General features: G+C 38.4%; 1 long non-coding RNA gene and 1 pseudogene across 1 annotated transcript in view; both read right to left on the minus strand.

Moving 5' to 3' along the window:
- The window catches only part of LOC100303724 (SH3 domain containing ring finger 1-like), a 25,975-nt pseudogene extending 7,034 nt beyond the window's left edge, over positions 1 to 18,941 (minus strand).
- Positions 1 to 20,023, minus strand: part of LOC141376245 (uncharacterized) — a 124,254-nt gene that overhangs the window by 39,208 nt on the left and 65,023 nt on the right. The window contains exon 3 of the long non-coding RNA XR_012385726.1: positions 15,980 to 16,075. This is a non-coding gene — a long non-coding RNA (uncharacterized lncRNA). The remainder of the gene's footprint in view (positions 1 to 15,979; positions 16,076 to 20,023) is intronic.

The following is a 20,023-nucleotide window of genomic DNA, read 5'->3' on the forward strand; positions in this document are numbered from 1 at the left end:
AACAAGAGACCTTCTTGCTGTGAGGCCACAGTGCTAACCACTGAGCCACCGTGCCGTCCAAACACACTTTTATCAAAGCTTCATTTCAGATTTACCTGTTCACCTATTTTTATGCGCATTTTATATTAACACATAAAAAAAATAGTTTGAAATGACTTGATGCACATAAATTGTGAAAATGTGCATAAAACACACTGAGCAGGATAAACCTTAGGATAACAGTAGGGAAATTCAATAAGAACAAACCGATTTAGTAAATAAACTCATCAGTATGCGTGATGTGATTTAATTTTTTCAGATGATGACACATTTTTATTTTTCAGGAATGCCAGATGAATAAAGATTTGCACAGCTGATTGACAATACTCTAAATACACATCAGCACACTGATAATCATAATAATAATCAATGCTTCCTGAGCATTAAACTAGCACACTATATTTTTTCCAGTTTTAAATCACAACAGTAACTTGCATTTTACTATATATTTACAAAAGTTCACATTTAAATTGTAATAATACAACACATTTTTTGATTAAATAAACTCAGCCGTTATTTCTATACAATGTCGATTGTCAAACAACTTAACATTAAATAAAAAAGCAATAAAAAGCATAACAATAATTCAGATTGTGACATATTTATGTACAATGCTTGTGTAGTCCTGCCTAGAATAAAACTAGTGGTGTAACGGATCACGTATTTCATGGTTCGGGTCACACTGTGGTTTTTGAGTCATGGATCGGACCATTTTTTGGATCAGCAAAAAAGGGAGGAGACAAATGTCATTTGCTTTCCATTTATACAAAAATATTACTGCACAAACCATTGGCTTAATAACATAATTAGAGCCTGTCATTTAATAAAATTAAAACAAAGAAAGAAGCAGCTTAATAAAAAGAAAATAATCAATAGGAAAAATGATGTTCGCTAGTGTTGCTGATAATGCTAAATATAGAAATCTAGCATCTTGATCAACAGATCATATTTATCTTCAATTATTGATTCAACAATTCACACATCAAACTTCAGGTTTTATCGGTGGATCATTTCTGAAAGCATATTCACTGACATCATTTTGATGGTTGTTTGTCGCCACCTGTTGGTTACACCATGTAATTGCTACAACATTCACCAGCGTCAAGTTCCATTAAACAGTGATTTTAACCCTCACCATGAACTCAGATAAACATAAGTGTTTATATCTGAACTATAAGCTGTTCTTCCAGTACTTCTGGTTTTTTTAATTGTTTGTAACTCACAGAAAACAGTGCAAAAACTCTCTTGATGAAACGCAGATTTAACTGCAGCGCTTTGAAGGATTAATAAACATATGCAGATCATCATCATTTATCAGTCATGCTGCGCTGGTTTGAATTGAGATCGCCATCTTTTGATGCTGTGCAGCGTTACACTGAATGCATTAATGCAGGATAAACACACAGTGACAGTATGCACACTTAATTACCAACATAAGAAAGCATTTGGGTCCCACCACAACTTCTTCTATCATCCTTATATTTTACAGGGAAGCCAAAATGCTTTCATACGCATGATTTGAATGACGCGGGAGGCGATCTCTCTGCAATTGTTAAATGTTGGATTAACTTATTCATTCATTCATTTTCTTTTCGACTTAGTCCCTTTATAAATCAGGGGTCGCCACAGCAGAATGAACCACCAACTCATCCAGCATATGTTTTACTCAGCGGATGCCCTTTCAGTTGCAACCCAACACTGGGAAACATCCACACACTATTGCATTCACATACATACACTACTGACATTTTAGCTTATCCAATTCCCCTATAGCGCATGTGTTTGGACTGTGGGGGAAGCTGGAGCACCTGGAGGAAACCCACACCAACACAGGGAGAACATGCAAACTCCACACAGAAACACCAACTGACCCAGCCGAGACTCAAACTAGCGACCTTCTTATTGTGAGGCGATCGTGATGCCTGGATTAACTTGTTCTGAACTGTGGGGTTGTGATCCGCTATGGATCAACCATGATCCGTTACACCCATAAATAAACCAAGAGAAAATCCTGGAAATGGCTTACTTGTTGTTCAGCCAAAAGAGAAACATGGTCAAATCTTTAGTTTCATCCCAATTAACTGCACAACCCAAGCCAAACACGACACTATCATCAACACAAAGACATGTCCCGCAGGCCGACTGTCAATCCCACACTGAACTTTACCTCGGTATTTCCATAAATGCCATGTTCGGATGAATAAAACAAACGGAAGCAGATGTGATTGTGCGCGGTAAACAAACACTCTCTCAGAAGGAGGATCAGAAGTCACTCGCGCCCTTTGTTTCAATTCAAAGTCCCGCATTCATAAATATGCTAATGAGATGCGGACGAGATGTAAATGAGCCTGACTGATGGTCCCGGTGGATCGGCGTCGTGGTCTTCTGAAGGTCACCGTGTTATTACTCCGCAGTCATTCCAGTGAATGAATCGCATGCGGAATAATGCGCCGAGAAGACTCTGAGAGAGGAAATAAACAGAGACTGAAGCATTGCCTCTCTGTGCAATATGCAGTTCATACCAGGTCAAGAAAACACCATCATATGAGCTCAGGTTTATCTCCCCTACACCGGCTGCCTGTGCAAATCTGTGTGTAAAATATTGCTGCTCACCTACGAGGATGTGAATGCTTGTCCGTCTTGCTAAAATCAAACCGACACTCTAAAGAAAATAGGCTAATTAGCTCTCCTAGAGTTAAGTACTGAGTATATATGTACATATGAGGGTGGCGTGGTGGTGCAGTGGATATCACTGTGGCCTCACAGCAAGAAGGTCTCTGGTTTGAGCCTCGGCTGGGTCAGTTGGTGTTTCTGTGTGGAGTTCGCATGTTCTCTGTGTTGGCGTGGGTTTCCTCCGGGTGCTCCGGTTTCCCCCACAGTCCAAACACATGCGCTATAGAGGAATTAACTAAATTAACCCTGTGTATGTGGGTGTGTGTATGGGTGTTTCCCAGTGATGGGTTGCAGCTGAAAGGGCATCTGCTGTGTAAAACATATGCTGGATAATTTGGAAGTCCATTCTGCTGTGGTGACCCCGGATTAATAATGGCACTAGGCCGAAAAGAAAATGACTGAATGAAATCTCTTCTAGTAATGAATTTAGCTTTGATTTGTGTCGTAATTTTAATGTATTTTAGTTGGTCGGTCATTTACAAATATTCGTAAAACAAATATGATTTGAAGTGTAGGGATGTGTGTCGGCAGTCACTATTTCTCATCAGCCCAAACACAAACTGCTTAAACAAAAGTAAAATATTGATAATATCGAAAAATGTCTTAATGTAAAATGCAAAACCAGCAATAAAAGAATAGCACATTTTAAGTGAAGTTTATTTATAAACTATTGTCGAGAGGATCATGTGCTTAGGATTGCTTGCGGCCGGTCCTGCATTATTCAATTTATGATTCACCAATCAGACGATTCCTAATGCCGAGTTCAGACTGCATGATTTTCAGAGTAGTCGTGTCACAGATGTTTTCACACTGCATGACTATCTGGGCCGGCGTTTCGTCGCTCCTTTGTTTACACTGCAAGATGGTTCGGCGACAGGGACTTTCACATTGCATGACTTTACTATAGGAAGAATCGCTGACAACTTCGTCCAAACTACGTCTCACAGCCAAAAACACGTCGTATATCTTTTGTTATTAACTACATAATGAGAGAGAAGCCTTTAATGCGGTAGAACATGTACATGTTTGCTCACCTGGGTTTAAAGGGAATTAGCCATTTCTCCTCAACGTTGATAATAAACTCATTTCTTTCTGTATGAAACGTCAAACAGACACGGTTGCTCCTGAGTCCTGTCAAACCTCCACTAGTTTTTCCTTCATTTCGTGGGTCCAAATAAACCGAAAAAGAGCGCTTTTACCTTCTCCCCCAGCCTCCCGCTGGCCTGCAGCAGGTATACACACACACACACACACACACACACACACACACAAGTGAATGCTGCTCTCTCATTGGCTGTAGGCGATCGCTGATGTTATTTTCAGTCAAAACTCAATTCACACGGCATGATTTGAATCGCCGACAGCTCCAGATATTCAGCACGCCAAATATCTCGCAGGCATCGACGACTCATCGGCGATTCTCTCAGATCGCGTCTTTGAAAGTTCATACTGTGTGATTGTCACTCGCGTGCACAAGCAGCGATTTGCCTGTGATTTCAGGCATTTGTCGGTGATTTCTCAAAACATGTCGGTGAGCCAAAATCGGGGCCTAAGCCACTATAAAAGCCTACTCCTCCTCCTTTCCTAGATGGGCGGCACGGTGGCCCAGTGGTGAGCACTGTTGCCTCACAGCAAGAACGTCACTGGTTCTAGTCTTTACCAAGCCAGCCGACGTTTCTGTGTGGAGTTTATAGGTTCTCCCGGTGCTCATGTGGGTTTCCCCCGAGTTCCCCGGTTTCCTCCCACCATCCAAAAACATGCTGCTTAAGTTAATTGATTTATCCACAGTTAATCATTTATCCAGTTAATTGATTTATCATCAGCTGAGTGTGAACTCTTGAAAACAATTTCACATGACAAAAGCATCTGCTTGAAGAACTGAAACCCTGCGTCTGTCCCCACGGCGCACGGAGAGTCTGTATGTTTGAGTCCATCAATGTGTGTGTGTGTGTGTGTGTGTATATATATATATATATATATATATATATATATATATATATATATATATATATATATATATATATATATATATATATATATATATATATATATATATATATAAAAATTGTTGTTATTGTTATTAATAATAATTTACTAATTAATATTATTATCTAATTTTACACCATTTGATTTATATTATATTATATTATATTATATTATATTATATTATATTATATTATATTATATTATTTATATTAGATTTTTTTCTTTTCTATTTTATTAACACAGGCCTGCAAGTATACAAAATAATGACATAATATGAACTTAAGTTCAAACAGGCTGCCAAAGTCAACAAAACAAAAACATTTGCAATACTTCCTAAATTTGTGCTTTATAATAGATACTTTGAATAGGGGTATTTATTTATTTATTTATTTATTTATTTATTTATTTATTTATTTATTTATTTATTTATTTGTTTGTTTATTTACTTATTTATTTATTTATTTTTATCTGTTTGTTTGTTTATTTATTTATTTATTTATTTATCTGTTTATTTATTTATTTATTTATCTGTTTGTTTGTTTGTTTGTTTATTTATTTATTAATCTGTTTATTTATTTATTTATTTTTATCTGTTTGTTTGTTTATTTATTTATTTATTTATCTGTTTATTTATTTATTTATTTTTATCTGTTTGTTTGTTTGTTTGTTTGTTTATTTATTCATCTGTTTGTTTATTTTTTATCTGTTTGTTTGTTTATTTATTTATTTATTATCTGTTTGTTTGTTTATTTATTTATCTGTTTGTTTGTTTACTTATTATCTGTTTGTTTGTTTGTTTGTTTGTTTATTTATTTTTTATCTGTTTGTTTGTTTATTTATTTATCTGTTTATTTATTTATTTATTTATTTATTATCTGTTTGTTTGTTTGTTTGTTTATTTTTTTATATATTTATTTGTTGCATCAGATATTTTGTTTAATTAAAGTCTGCACCAGTATTTCATTGCTCCCTTTTATTACTGTCTTTTTCATAAAAGGGGCAAAGTTAACATCCATGAATAAAAGAGTTTGCTTTCCAACTGGTTCAGTTGGACTTACTGTAAAGCGTTACCAAGTGTATTTACTTGAGACAGATACTCTACAACAATGGAGATTTTGATAACTGCTCGTGTAGGCTACTTGATTTGTTCGCACACTGTCTCGGTTATATTGTCTGATGGAAGCATTGTGCTGGTTTGAGTCCAGCTGTAACCGAGACATCGCTTCAGTTATGAGTCCATTTAGGATGTTTCTGCCTGTCCCAGCTTGTTCCAGACGAGCTTGGTTAGCCGAATTTTGACTGGACGGTTCTCATGGTAGTGCTGAAATAAGGGACTGTCCTGGGAAAATAGGGTCATCTGATCACCCTTATGGGTGACTAAAACAGGGCTATTCAATATTCTGATTGGGCTACAGCCAGTCTGAGCCCCATTCACCGCGTTCATTGCGTTTGGTCTTGGTGTTCTGAGGCGCAGCTCATTTATTAGAGGAGAACACACAGCACAGTGGAGAATCCCCACAGTGCAGCAGACTCCACTCCTCTCACTGATATCCGTGCAGGAGCAGCGGGAAGTGATGATTTTCTTTTCTTTTGTCTCATTGGATGGAAACACAGCTTTATTCACTAGTGTTTTATATTATTAGACTTTGGCACACAAACCTAATTGACATCTGTGAATGGAATCATAATTAGAAAGCTCCTAATGCTCCTGCCGTTCTGGCGCCCCCTGTCTGCAGCTGCGTGTGGTCAGTGCAGGTGTTGTTTCTGCAGGTCACTAAACTCCTGTTCGTCAGTTCATTAGGAGCTGGAGCTCGTTATCGCCGCCGTGAACTCTGAGAGCCTCTGTGAATGTGGTTAATACAGGTCAAGCTCGCGCCAGAGCCGCGTTCACAGCCTCAGCTAATTGTGCCAATAATAGAGTGTAATTACAGCACGAGAAGACGACAAAAGGAGGATCACAGCGCAGCAGAATAATGACAGGCTGTCAGAGAGCGAGCGCACAGAAATAACTCGCAGTTATCACTGCGTCTGCTGCACCACGCAGGGAATAAAGGTGCGCCATCAACAGCTATTTCTATCAAGTCTTTTTTTAATGTGTGTGTGTGTGTGAGAGAGAGAGAGAGAGTGTGTGTGTGTGTGTGTGTGTGTGTGTGTGTGTGTGTGTGTGTGTCGTCCTCATCCTGATCGCTCTACAGTAATCTCCCTTTATTCACTTCAGCGTCTGCTGCACAGAGACACACTAACACTGCAGGTTATCGTCACGAAACCTGTCAAGAACAGCAGGAGAATTAAAATAATGTGAAATTTAATCCACATTGCGCTCACAGAAAATGGGTATTACTGAATACATTTATGTCTATTTCTGTGATTCACCTGCAAATGACACTCAAAAGCCACAGTGAAACGTTAATACCGTAAATAAAGGGCTGGTAGCAGGTCTGCACACTATCCCATGAGCGAATGCTGCTTAAGATCACTTCATTAACTGTTAGGCTAGTGTGTGTATTTCTGTGATGCACTATCATCTCAAAACACAGACATCCTCAGCCAAAGTCAAATGTTTTTTTTGTTAATTAATAATAAATTAGGTCACACTTTACAATAAGGTTCACTAGTTAATGTTAATTAATGCATTTACTAACATGAACAAACAATGAACAGTACATTTACTACTGTATTTGTTCATGTTAGTTAATGAAAATACAGTAGTTAGTTAGTTCATGTTAACTCACGGTGCATTAACTACTGTTATCAAGCATGGACTTGGATGTTCATAATGCATTAGTAAATGTTCAATTATGATTAATAAATGCTGTACATGTGTTGTTCATGATTAGTTCATGTTAGTAAATGCATTAACTAATGAACCTTATTGTAAAGTGTTACCATAAATTAATTGATCTTAAGACCTTTATTTTAACCTTTAAAGCAGTGCATGGGCTAGCACCCGGTTACATGTGTGACCTGGTGACTCTCGCCACCCCAGCCCGCAGTGTTCGCTCTGCATCGGGACTGCCACACTGTAAACTCAAGCACATGGGTGGGAGGGCTTTCTCACACAGTGCGCCTAAGCTGTGGAATGCACTCCCCATCAGCACTGGGAATGCCGCCTCTCTGGACTGTTTTAAGAAACTTCTTAAGACTCGCCTTTTTAGCATCGCTTTTAACTCAGGATGATTAATCTGTTAACATTTATTCTATCTTATGGTTCATATTTTGAATGATTTATTGCATTTCACTCTTGTGCTGTTTTGCTTGCCTTGTATTGCTAGTATTTTGCCCTGTAGCGCTTTGAGTTTAAGAAAAGCACATTACAAATAAAATGTATTATTATTATTATTATTACTAAACGGCTAGTAGGATTGCAGAAAGAATCATATTTAATCTAAACATTTAATGATTGATCAAGTGTAATGACCAATACTGATATTTATACTAGTTAATACTAGATTTTAAAAGCTATGACCATTGTCATAAATCACAAATAATCAGTGTTTTCAATCACAAGAGACTTATTTCAGGTTTTAAATGATGAAATACACATTAGTAGTAGCACAACAACACTTTACAGTTCATGAAATACACCACGGTTGTCTGTGAAAGGGCAATAATCATATAAGCATGATCTGACAACGTGCTTATATATATATATATATATATATATATATATATATATATATATATATATATATATATATATATATATTTTTATATATATATATATATATATATATATATATATATATATATATATATATATATATATATATATATATATATTGGCGAGGCAGTGGCACAGTAGGTAGTGCTGTCGCCTCACAGCAAGAAGGTCGCTGGGTCGCTGGTTCGAACCTCGGCTCAGTTGGCGTTTTTGTGTGGAGTTTGCATGTTCTCCCTGCCTTCGCATGGGTTTCCTCCGGGTGCTCCTGTTTCCCCCACAGTCCAAAGACATGCGGTACAGGTGAATTGGGTAGGCTAAATTGTCCGTAGTGTATGAGTGTGTGTGTGTGTGGATGTTTCCCAGAGATGGGTTGTGGCTGGAAGGGCATCCACTGTGTAAAAACGTGCTGGAAGTTGGCGGTTCATTCCGATGTGGCGACCCCGGATTAATAAAGGGACTAAGCCGACAAGAAAATGAATGAAAATGTATATATATAATATATGTGTAAATGTGTGTAAAATTAATATAATTGTAAATGTGTGTAAATTTATATATATACAAAAATATATAAATTTACACACATTTAAACAAGTAAATAAACAAAATCAATGATGAGCTAAAAAATCTGCGGAATATCCCATAATTTAGATTCTTATTGATATTATTTTGTTTTGTTTTTTAAGGTCACAGGCTGTTGCATAAGCTAGGGATGGGCGATATCACAATTTTTTAATTCGATACGATACCGATAATTTTTGTTTAATTTTTTTACGATATCGATATTGATATCGATACCACTTATTATATATATATATATATATATATATATATATACTCACAGAGGGAGACTGCGCAGAGGAGCACTGGGCATCTTGTTTTTGTTCCGCTTCTTTATAAGTTTCAGGCTGTATTTTCTGTAAGTGTTGATAAAGGCTGCTTGTATTGTTGCTGTGTTTGACTTTCTTATCACAAATATTGCTCGTGCAACGCTTTTTCAGCTGATGAGCACCACAACATGCTGCGTTATGTCTCTGCAATCATGTGATTCCTTAATGCAGAAGTGTGCGACATGCGTGTGTTGAGAATGTAAGTTTCTGAAAGGCACATGATCGCTCACGTCACGTTCCGCCGCTGATGGTGTAACGCCTTGTATTCAAAGCGTCACAGCGCTAAAACCTTTAGTTATGCAGAAATTATTCAAATATAGTAAAATATCGATACTTAAAAAATATCAATACCAAATTAAAATCTTCAGAGTATCGATATATCAATACTCGAGCATCGATGTGCACATCCCTAGTATAAGCATTTCACTGCATATCACACTGTGTGTGTGACGTTGAATGTGACAATTTTACGCAGCGGATGCCCTTCCATCTGCAACCCAATACTGGGAAACCCCCATACACACTCACACACAAACACACTGATACACTACAGCCATTTTAGTTGATCAGTTCCCCTATAGCGCATGTGTTCTGTGAAGGAAACCGGAGCACCCGGAGGAAACCCACGCCAACACAGGGAGAACATGCAAACTCCACACAGAAACACCAACTGACCCAGCCGAGACTCAAACCAGAGACCGTCTTGCACAATACAAAAACTGATAGTAAATCTTGAACAGGCTCCATATTCTTCATGCATTTCTTTATGCTCCGCCTTGTGCTGAACGACAGTGAATGAGGAGCTGGATCTCATCATTATAACAGCAGTGAGACGAAGACGAGAGCTCATGAGGACAGACTTTAAATGAGGTGAGGAGGCGAAAGACAGATAAACATCATTTATTTTCCCATTTTCATCTGCTGATGGAGGGGCAGAGGAGATCCAGCTCCTCAATCTCATCAATCTGACACCAATCACAGCAGAAGACTGAGGAGAAATGATCATCCAACAGCAGCTAATGATTACAGCCAGTAAGCGATTAACTCCTGTCCACATCTATGACTTTTACATTCCAGCAATTAGTGCCTTCATCATCAGACACTTACACTGCATTAACATACTGTTCAGTTCACTTCCACTGGGGATTAACGGTGTGCAATATGACGACACTAGGCCTGTCACATTAACCACTATAGCCTATATGGACTTACCGCACAACACATGGATGTGAGCTCAATCCTTTTTGGTGATGCAATATATATCGCCCATACATAAAAACCAATTCAGCAACATTTACATTTACATTTAGTCATTCAGCAGATGCTTTTATCCAAAGCGACTTACAATTGAGGACAAGGAAGCAATTTACACAACTATAAGAGCAACAATGAAGAAGTGCTGCAGGCGAGTTTCAGGTCTGTAAAGTGTAAGAAGCAAAACATTAGTCTTTTTTTTTTTGTACAGTTAACGGTAGAACCAGAGAGGCAATTGCAGATTAGGAAGGGAAGTGGAGAGTAAATAGTTGAGTTTTTAGTGGTTTCTTGAAGACAGCGAGTGACTCTGCCGTTCTGATGCAGTTAGGGAGTTCATTCCACCAACTGGGCAGATTGAATACCAGAGTTCGGGAAAGTGATTTCTTCCCTCTTTGGGATGGAACCACGAGGCGACGTTCATTCACAGAACGCAAGTTTCTGGAGGCACATACATCTGCAGAAGTGAGAGCAGATAAGAAGGAGCAAAGCCAGAAGTCGCTTTGTGAGCAAACATCAGAGCTTTGAATTTGATGCGAGCAGCAACTGGCAGCCAGTGCAAACGGATGAGCAGTGGAGTGACATGTGCTCTTTTAGCTTCATTAGACCACTCGTGCTGCTGCGTTCTGGAGCAGCTGAAGAGGCTTGATAGAGTTAGCTGAAGCCCGGCTAGTAGAGAGTTGCATTTGAGCTGATTGTGCAGCATCTCTATCTCTACTGGAGGTGTCAGTGTCAGTATGATTAAAGAAACACTACAGTGTTCACTGTAGACTACTGTAGTATATTGTCATGTGGGTGTCTGACGACTGAAAATAAATCGGCAGATATCACAGGCTCTGTTACTCTTTAGCTTGCACCTTTTGTTAAAATTTATTATTATTTATTTAGGATATGCGTTTTCAGATTCTGCTTCCAGTGCCCCATATTAAATTAATAAAATGACTATAATTATGGTGGCTTGAGAAAGCCAACATACATAAACCTATAATTCTTCTGTCTTCTTCTTAGACTATTTTAAGACTGCATCTCCTTCTAGACCGTTTATACTACAACCAACCACCAAATTAACTCCAGACCTCCAAACCATACTGAATTAAGCTGCTTTATCTTTTCCAACTGATCCGACTTTCGATTTTCCGAATTCCGAATTCAAATTTCGGAAAAGTCCCATTGACTTAACATTAGACCAAACTTTGTGACCTCATAACTTTGCGTCAGACTGTCATACAGACTTAAGGCTGGGCTAATTTAACTCAGACTACCAATCTGCTAATCACTGATGACCTTTCAACTTAATAGCCACACCCTAGCAACCACTTACAGTGCCCTAGCAACTGTCCCATAGACTTCCATTATAAAAACTGCCATTGACTTTACATTGGACATACTAACAAACATAATAATCATACTAGCAACATGCTAATTCATACTATAAACATGCTAGCAACATGCTAATTCATACTATACACATGCTAAAACATGATAATTTATGCTACAAACTTGTTGGCAATATGCTAGTTCTTACTAGAACCATGCTAATTTATGTTAGCAACTGCCTAGCAACTACTCAGAACCCCTTAGCAATCGCCTAGCAACACCATTGCAACCACATAGCAATGTCTTAGCAACTGCCTAACAACCACTCAGAACAGCTTAGCAACCATCTAGCAACACCTTAGCAACCACTCAGAGCACCCTAGCAACCACCTAGCACCACCTTAGAAACCACCTACAAACCATTTAGAAAACCCTAGCAACCACCTAGCAACACCTTAGCAATGACCTAGAACACCTTAGCAACCAACCAGAACACCCTAGCAACACCATAGCAATGACCTAAAACACCTTAGCCACTGCCTAGCAACACCTTAGCAACCACCTAGCAACATCTTAACAACCACTTAGCAACATCCAAGCAGCCAACCAGCAATCCCTTGGCAACAACCTAGCAACATCTTAGCAACCGCCTAGCAACCACTCAGAACACCTTAGTAACCACCTAGCAACACCTTAGCAATGACCTAGCAACACCTTAGAAATTACCTAACAACACCTTAGCAGCCACCCAGCAACACCTTAGCAACCGCCTAGCAACGTCTGTAATAAACTAAATGTATGCATGTTAGTCTGTCCAGGTCAGTGTCCTCACATATATGGACTATAATACACAGATAACTATTAAACAAGTATTATTGCTAGGATGATTATTAAACCATCTCATTATGAATAGAGTTTTGTTAAAAGTTCTATTGATATGGATTGTTTGTGATTGGAGGCATGTTGGGTAGCTTTACACGGACATAATAAAATTAAGCCCTTTTTACAATTATTTAAGACAAAATTTCAGCAAATTTAGGATTTTTTAAAGCCTGAAATTTTGTTTTTGAAATTCAAGACATTTGAAGACTTTCTTTAGAGCGTACTGTATGATTTCATTTTTAAATAAAGCATTTAATAGTTTCAGTTTACACTTTCAATTTGAGTGTGAGAAACAAACGTCTCAGTTTCTAATGTGCATCTCACAGACAGAAGGACGATGTGTTTATTATAATAACAGTGTGTGTTAAACTCATGGTTAACCGCTCTGATAGTGCTGTGGGTTATCTGAAACTCTGGATCTCTGTGCTCAAAATCAATACACATTACCCACAATGCAGCACTGTAGTGGCCCGGTGACACACAGACGACGCACCTGCTCCTCCATCCTGCTGAAGAGGCTTTTCTGGTGTTTTATGTTATTATCTGTGGGCGATTAAACCTTGAAGCACTGAGCCAGCAGAATCAAGCTGCAGCCTGCTGTGTTTCTGCATTTCCACCACTCAGAGTGCCCTAGCGACACCTTAAGCCTGGTTTATACTTCTGCATGGAGTGATCGGCGTGATCCACAGCACATGCCTTGCACATTGCAGTGCAGTTATATCTCTGCATGCTGTTTGTGTTGCTCTGCAATAACACTTCTGTAACACTAGCTGGCAGTGAGGTGTTTATGCTCCTGTGTCGAGTTTCTTTGCTGGTGTTTTGTTTTTTCTGGTCACTACCTTAGTGTACAAGTGGCTTAAGCTCACTCATTCAGAGGCAGGAACCGGAGAACGTGCAGCAACTTTCATCATGAGGTAAACACAACACAACAGTCTCCATCTGCAGCTTCTTTACAGAACTCGACACTTGTAAACTCTCGCTCCAACGGGTTGGTGCGGCTCTCGGCCCCGCTTACTTTAGTCAGCGCTACCAAGCTGACCATCAGAGCTTGTGTGTCGTGTGTGTGTGTTGTTGCACTAGATTATTGGTTCCTTTTTTTATTATCGGAAGGGTATTTTATTTTGAAAGGCGGTTTAAAGGAAATAGACATGACAAGCAATTAATTACTTTCCTTTTACTTCAATATTTTGCATTCTTCTTATTTCAGTGTTTAAAGTTTCGATAGTGTTCTCTTTACATCCATGTGAAAAATAATATAGGTATTTATAAGCGAGTATGACCGCGTAGGCGCGAGAGTATAGCTGACGTAGTTTCCGGTGCGCGCTCACTTTGTGAGATGGCGTCCAACAGACAGGTGCGTTTTTCGGCTCCTCTTATAAATGCCAATATTATTACATTGATATGGATGTTTAGATTATTCAGTATCTTCAGTAAGGTTAACTATTGTATCATTATTGTTTGGGAAACAGGTTTGGATCATAATTGAGTGTGGAGCGTTTCATATAAGTTAAGTTTAATGAGCACAATGGCTAGTCCAAATTAAATTCTGTATATGTTCATTATTTTGTTTCTTTTTCTTTCATTACATATAAATTATATATGTAAAATGTGAATTAGGGCTTTAAATTTAATCGGGTTGACACTTTACGTTTATTTTTGAGAAGGTTTATGTAGCATATCTGCATTTTCCTATAAAAATGTGAACAAATGAGTTTAAAAATTGTGTACTGATCAACAGACATTGCTGTGCTGTGAAGATATGTTGGACTGATGTCTGTTATATTCTTTATGATACAGAGAGACAAGAATAAACTCAAGTTCGACCACATTGCTGTATGGATCCTTTCATTTAAACCATCAAACACAACGCAGAAGGACATCCGTTACACTTGCGCTACATGTCGTTGCGATGTGTAGTTACATTTTCTGAGAGGTGCACATTAACATCGGCGACGGCCATGACGAGGGCTATGCGATCACGTGAAGGTCTAGCCAGAGCATACGCGTGCGCTTGATGCAGAAGTATAAATCAGCCGTAAAAACAACCTGGCTAATTAAAATTGTAAATAAAATTATTACATTGCGGTACTTTGCTCTTGGTGCAGTTCGCTTTCACACAAGCCATTTTGCAGATTTTCTGGAATAACTACCATTATAAAACCTATAAAATATATCCTTACCGTGAAATAAACTTTCTCATTCAGTCAAATAACATTTTGGCCACACAAAACACCCTAGCAACACCTTATGCTGTGTTCACACCAGACGCGGAACGCGTGGATAAATTGCGCTATTCGTGCGTAAATAGGCGCGTGAACATTTCAGGTTACTCGCTTCGTTCGCTCGTCAAACCCTGCTTCGTTCGCGCGTCAAATCCGCTTCGTTCGCGCGTCAAATCCGATTCGTTCGTTCGTCAAATCCGCTTCGTTCGCGCGTCAAATCCGCTTCGTTCGCGCGTCAAATCCGCTTCGTTCGCGCGTCAAATCCGCTTCGTTCGCGCGTCAAATCCGCTTAAGAACAGACGCGGATTCGCGTGATGGGCAGGGGTTCTGTCTGCCCGTGCCCGGTGACTTTAGCTTTATTGCTAAATGGCTAACATGGATTTTATGAAGAAAATAACAGTGTTTATGTGCTTTATGAAGACTGAAAAACAGCGTCGATACGTTAAGGGCCATGTCTGAGTCCACTACATCCTTTCAAAGGTGCAGCAGCTCTATGAGCTCATAGACTCCTCCAGAAACTGAACCTGGCTGACGGAGACTTTCAGCAGTGCTTCTAACTGAGCCCAGCCCAGTTTCATGAACTGGTTAACCAATCAGGAGCTTGCTCTTGTGGGGGTGTGATTGTGACGTATCGCCTGTGACGTATCCCCGGCGATACGTCACAATAACGCCCCCACAAGAGCAAGCTCCTGATTGGTTAACGCGGCGCAAATGTCCACTGAAGTTCAGATTTTCAAACTCGAGAGCTTCGCACAAAATTCGCACTGCGTCATTCGCGCAATTCGCATAATTCGCGCCGCACCATTTACGTGTATCGCGCCGCAGGATGTCTATTTGTGTGTTTGCATTGACTTAACATGTAAATCACTCACTCTTGACGTGCGTTCCGCGTCTGGTGTGAACGCAGCATTAGAAACCACCTAGCAACCAGTCTGATGTCTCAATGTCTTAGCATCAACCCAGTGCTGAGTTTTGGCGAGTACGACTCTCATTTTCTTCTGAAAACGTACATGCTAGTTATTGTTCATAATCTCCATCGCAGTTTATTTACAGGCACTCACCTCCACATATAAGATTGGAAAAATCCCGATTTTATCTCCCAGCATGCCTTCTGCCCAGTTATCGTCCACTCTTCGTATGACGGTCAGAATCTCATCCTGTGAGAGAGAAAACACACATGAACACATGCAGATGTAGCACTTCATTCTGGCATTGTAGAAAGACTCACAGTTACTGATTAAAAACCCTGATACCTGTATAACACACTTCATTTGCATATTCAGAAATAAATGAATAAAACACCACAATATCATTTCAGGTACAATCTCCTAAAGCCTTTTAATATATGTAAAACAAACAGTCTTTTTGAGTCGTTTACACATGGCTGATGTCAAGGAATATTTCACAGAAACCAAGCTTCATTTTGAAGATTTCTGTGCAGAACTGTAACCTGGGAAGTGACACTGACAACAGAGATGCGGATCCACATGCAGGGTTATTAGCGAGGTCAGGCCAGCAATGCCCAACACAGGGGCACGCAGATGTATACAGGCAATCCAGAATCATGGTCAATAGGCAAGTGGTCAGAGGCAGGCAGCAAACAGGATTAAACAAACAAAACAATGCAAAGGTTCAAAACACGGAAGGCAAAGTACGGAAAACACGTTGTAATGTCACTTAACAGATAACAAGACTCAGCACTGAGTGTCTCAAAGTGAGCTGTGTATATGCTTGTGTAATCAGTACTTGAGCAGCATCAGCTGTGTGTATGCAGTCAGTCAGGATCTAAACCCGAGCATGACTGGTTCTTGTAGTCCTATAGTAGCAGATTTGTAGTCCTATGTGAGTGTGCATGCCTTCCAGCCATCTCTGGTGGTTAGAGCGCTAGTGATCGTGACAAGAACAAATAAATGTGCATGAGCTCGGGCTGATGTTAGAAAATGCCTAAATTATACCAGCCTGAGGCGAGGCAGTGGCGCAGTAGGTAGTGCTGTCGCCTCACAGCATGAAGGTCGCTGGTTCAAGCCTTGACTCAGTTGGCGCTTCTGTGTTGAGTTTGCATGTTCTCCCTGCCTTTGCGTGGGTTTCCTACGGGTGCTCCGGTTTCCCCCACAGTCCAAACACATGTGCTATAGGTGAATTGTGTAGGCTAAATTGTCCATAGTGTATGAGTGTGTGTGTGAATGTGTGTGTGGATGTTTCCCAGAGATGGGTTGCGGCTGGAAGGGCATACGCTGCGTAAAAACTTGCTGGATAAGTTGGCGGTTCATTCCACTGTGGTGACCCCGGATTAATAAAGGGACTAAGCCGACAAGAAAATGAATGAATGAATGAAAACTGATTGTGACAAACTAATCCTGAATGAAGACATTATTTATATTACTGAATAAAACTAATTCAGCAGGAGGCGGCTGGAGAACAGCAGGAATGATGGTGGATACTGGATACTGCAGTAAACAAAGCAGCGTGATGTCAAATCTAGCAGGATTTGATTGATTTCATAAACTACACAGCCACATGATATTCACCGATTAAATTCAGACAAACTTTACAATACAACTGCACACTGCTGAATCAAAGAGGATACGACATTTAATGGAGACGTTCAACACTCATCAGCATCTTAAATCCTTCAAAGTTTTGAATATTTAGATTTTTTTTAATTGTATGAACTTTTATGGTTGTATTTTATCATCTTTGCATCAAATTACAGTAAGTGAATTTCTGTGTGTGTGAGGTGTGTGTCCTGCAGTGTGTATGGGGTGCAGGACAGTAAATCTGACATGATTCTCTCCGCCGGCTGCTGTTATCAGTCTCACACTATTGTTTTCCTCTTTCTGAAAGTCTTTATAACACCATCCTGGAGCTTTTCTCTCATTATTCCAGCAAACAGGAGTGTAGAATGATGTGTTGTACTCTCCCCCGGAAATGTGAAACGCTCCACACCTTTTAAGATAGCATTTAGGACTTTTTAAGGGCATAATTGTATTGTGAGATGATATTTAAGATATTTTAAGAGCCTTACATTTCTCTAAATTGATTGATCCACTTTTAATACTGTTTTCGACACTGCAGACACACTGATAAAGATCTCATTTAACTAAACTGAGATGGCGTTTAAGCCAGCAGGAGCTTCAGTGCAGGTCAATGGAGACTCTGTGAGCGAGTGTTTTAGTATGCAGATGCTCCAGCTCATCTTCCGGCCGGCCGCTGCTCCATGAAAGACATCTCTGGTGCGGACGCTCTGGCTTCAGGACACATCTTTCCTCTTCCGAGATGCAACACATACACACACACACACACACACACACACACACACACACACACAGACACACACACTGATGCTGCATGTCTGATGACTGAACACACACTGCAGCTGCACTACTGACAATATAATTCTGACACACACGCTGCGAACCAATACTACATCCTGCAAGTGTGTACTTTTGAAGAATGTATAACTCTGGCCACCCCAATATGATTTTGCTCTTGATATTATTAATTTAAATGTACTCGCGTAAATTCACAATATATCAATAAATAAATAAAGAGCAGTCACCTAATTTTTTTAATTGACTGGCGCCACTGACGTAGCTCATTCACTGCCCCTCCCCCTCCCCGACCGTTGTTGTCAACACACACACACACACACCTTCAATAGACAGCAGTGACAATTTAATATTTACCTTAAGCTACATTAATAAAGGTACATTAATAAGAGAAGCTTTATTAATAATATTGTGGCTCAAATAGGAATATGGATAAATTATATTATTAGAGTCTGTAAAGTAAGTGTGTGTGTGTGTATATACACACACACACACACACACACACACACACACACACACACACACACACACACACACACACACACAAACATATATATATATATATATATATATATATATATATATATATATATATATATATATATATATAATATTTATATATATATAAATATATATAAATATATATACATTATACATTATACATATATATATATATATATATATATATATATATACATATATATATATATATATATATATATATATATATATATATATATATATATATATATATATATATATATATATATATATATATATATATATATATATATATATATGTATAATGCATTTTGTTTAATTGTTCGTTTTATTAATTTTATTAGTCTTCATTAATTTTAGACATGGCATATACCTTATGCTGTACAATAAAAGTATGTGAAAATAACTGAAAAACAACAACAATATTTAGTTTAAAAACCCTTTTCATATATATATATATATATATATATATATATATATATATATATATATATATATATATATATATATATATATATATATTTATATATATATATATATATATATATATATATGAAAAGTGTTTTTAAACTAAATATTGTTGTTGTTGTTTTTTTAGGCATAAATTGCAATATTTCAAGAGTAATTAATTAATGATTTAAAACCACATTATTTTATTTACCAGAAACAAAAATATACCATTACACTGAATTCATTTTTTTATTTATTTTTTGCCACCCCAAGATTTGATGCGGCTGCTTTTGGCCACCCCTAAGAAAATGTTCTGGGGGCGCCACTAGTTACTATATATGAACTTCATTATGTAAACTGAATAAAGCTTCATCATTATTGAGCTCTTCAGTGAATAGCAGAGTGAGCGATTTCACCATATTTTGTTGTTTGATTAATAGTAAAAACACCCTTTAACCCTTTAACCCTTGTGTATTGACTCCTCTTTGGTGATGTTGTTGCTGTTTTTATCCTATTGACTTCCATTATAAGCACATTTTTTGATTGCAAAGCCATGACGGCATATAATCATGCATTCTTGACTGTTGCTGGTTTTCCTCGGGAAGAGGAAACACTTGTCAAAAAATAGAAATAAATAAATAAAACCTTTTATCATTTCTAGTGCTGGAATGGTTTCAATTCACTTGCAATATTACAGGCACAGGCCTATAAAAAGTCTTTCACTCTATTATGGTTAAACAATTAATAAACTGTGTTTTCTGGTTAATTACGATCCCAACTCGACACTGCAGATCCTGCAATGTAACTATTGCAGATTCCCACACT

Source organism: Danio rerio, chromosome 9 (genome assembly GCF_049306965.1).
Source record: "Danio rerio strain Tuebingen ecotype United States chromosome 9, GRCz12tu, whole genome shotgun sequence".
Taxonomy (NCBI): Eukaryota; Metazoa; Chordata; class Actinopteri; order Cypriniformes; family Danionidae; genus Danio; species Danio rerio.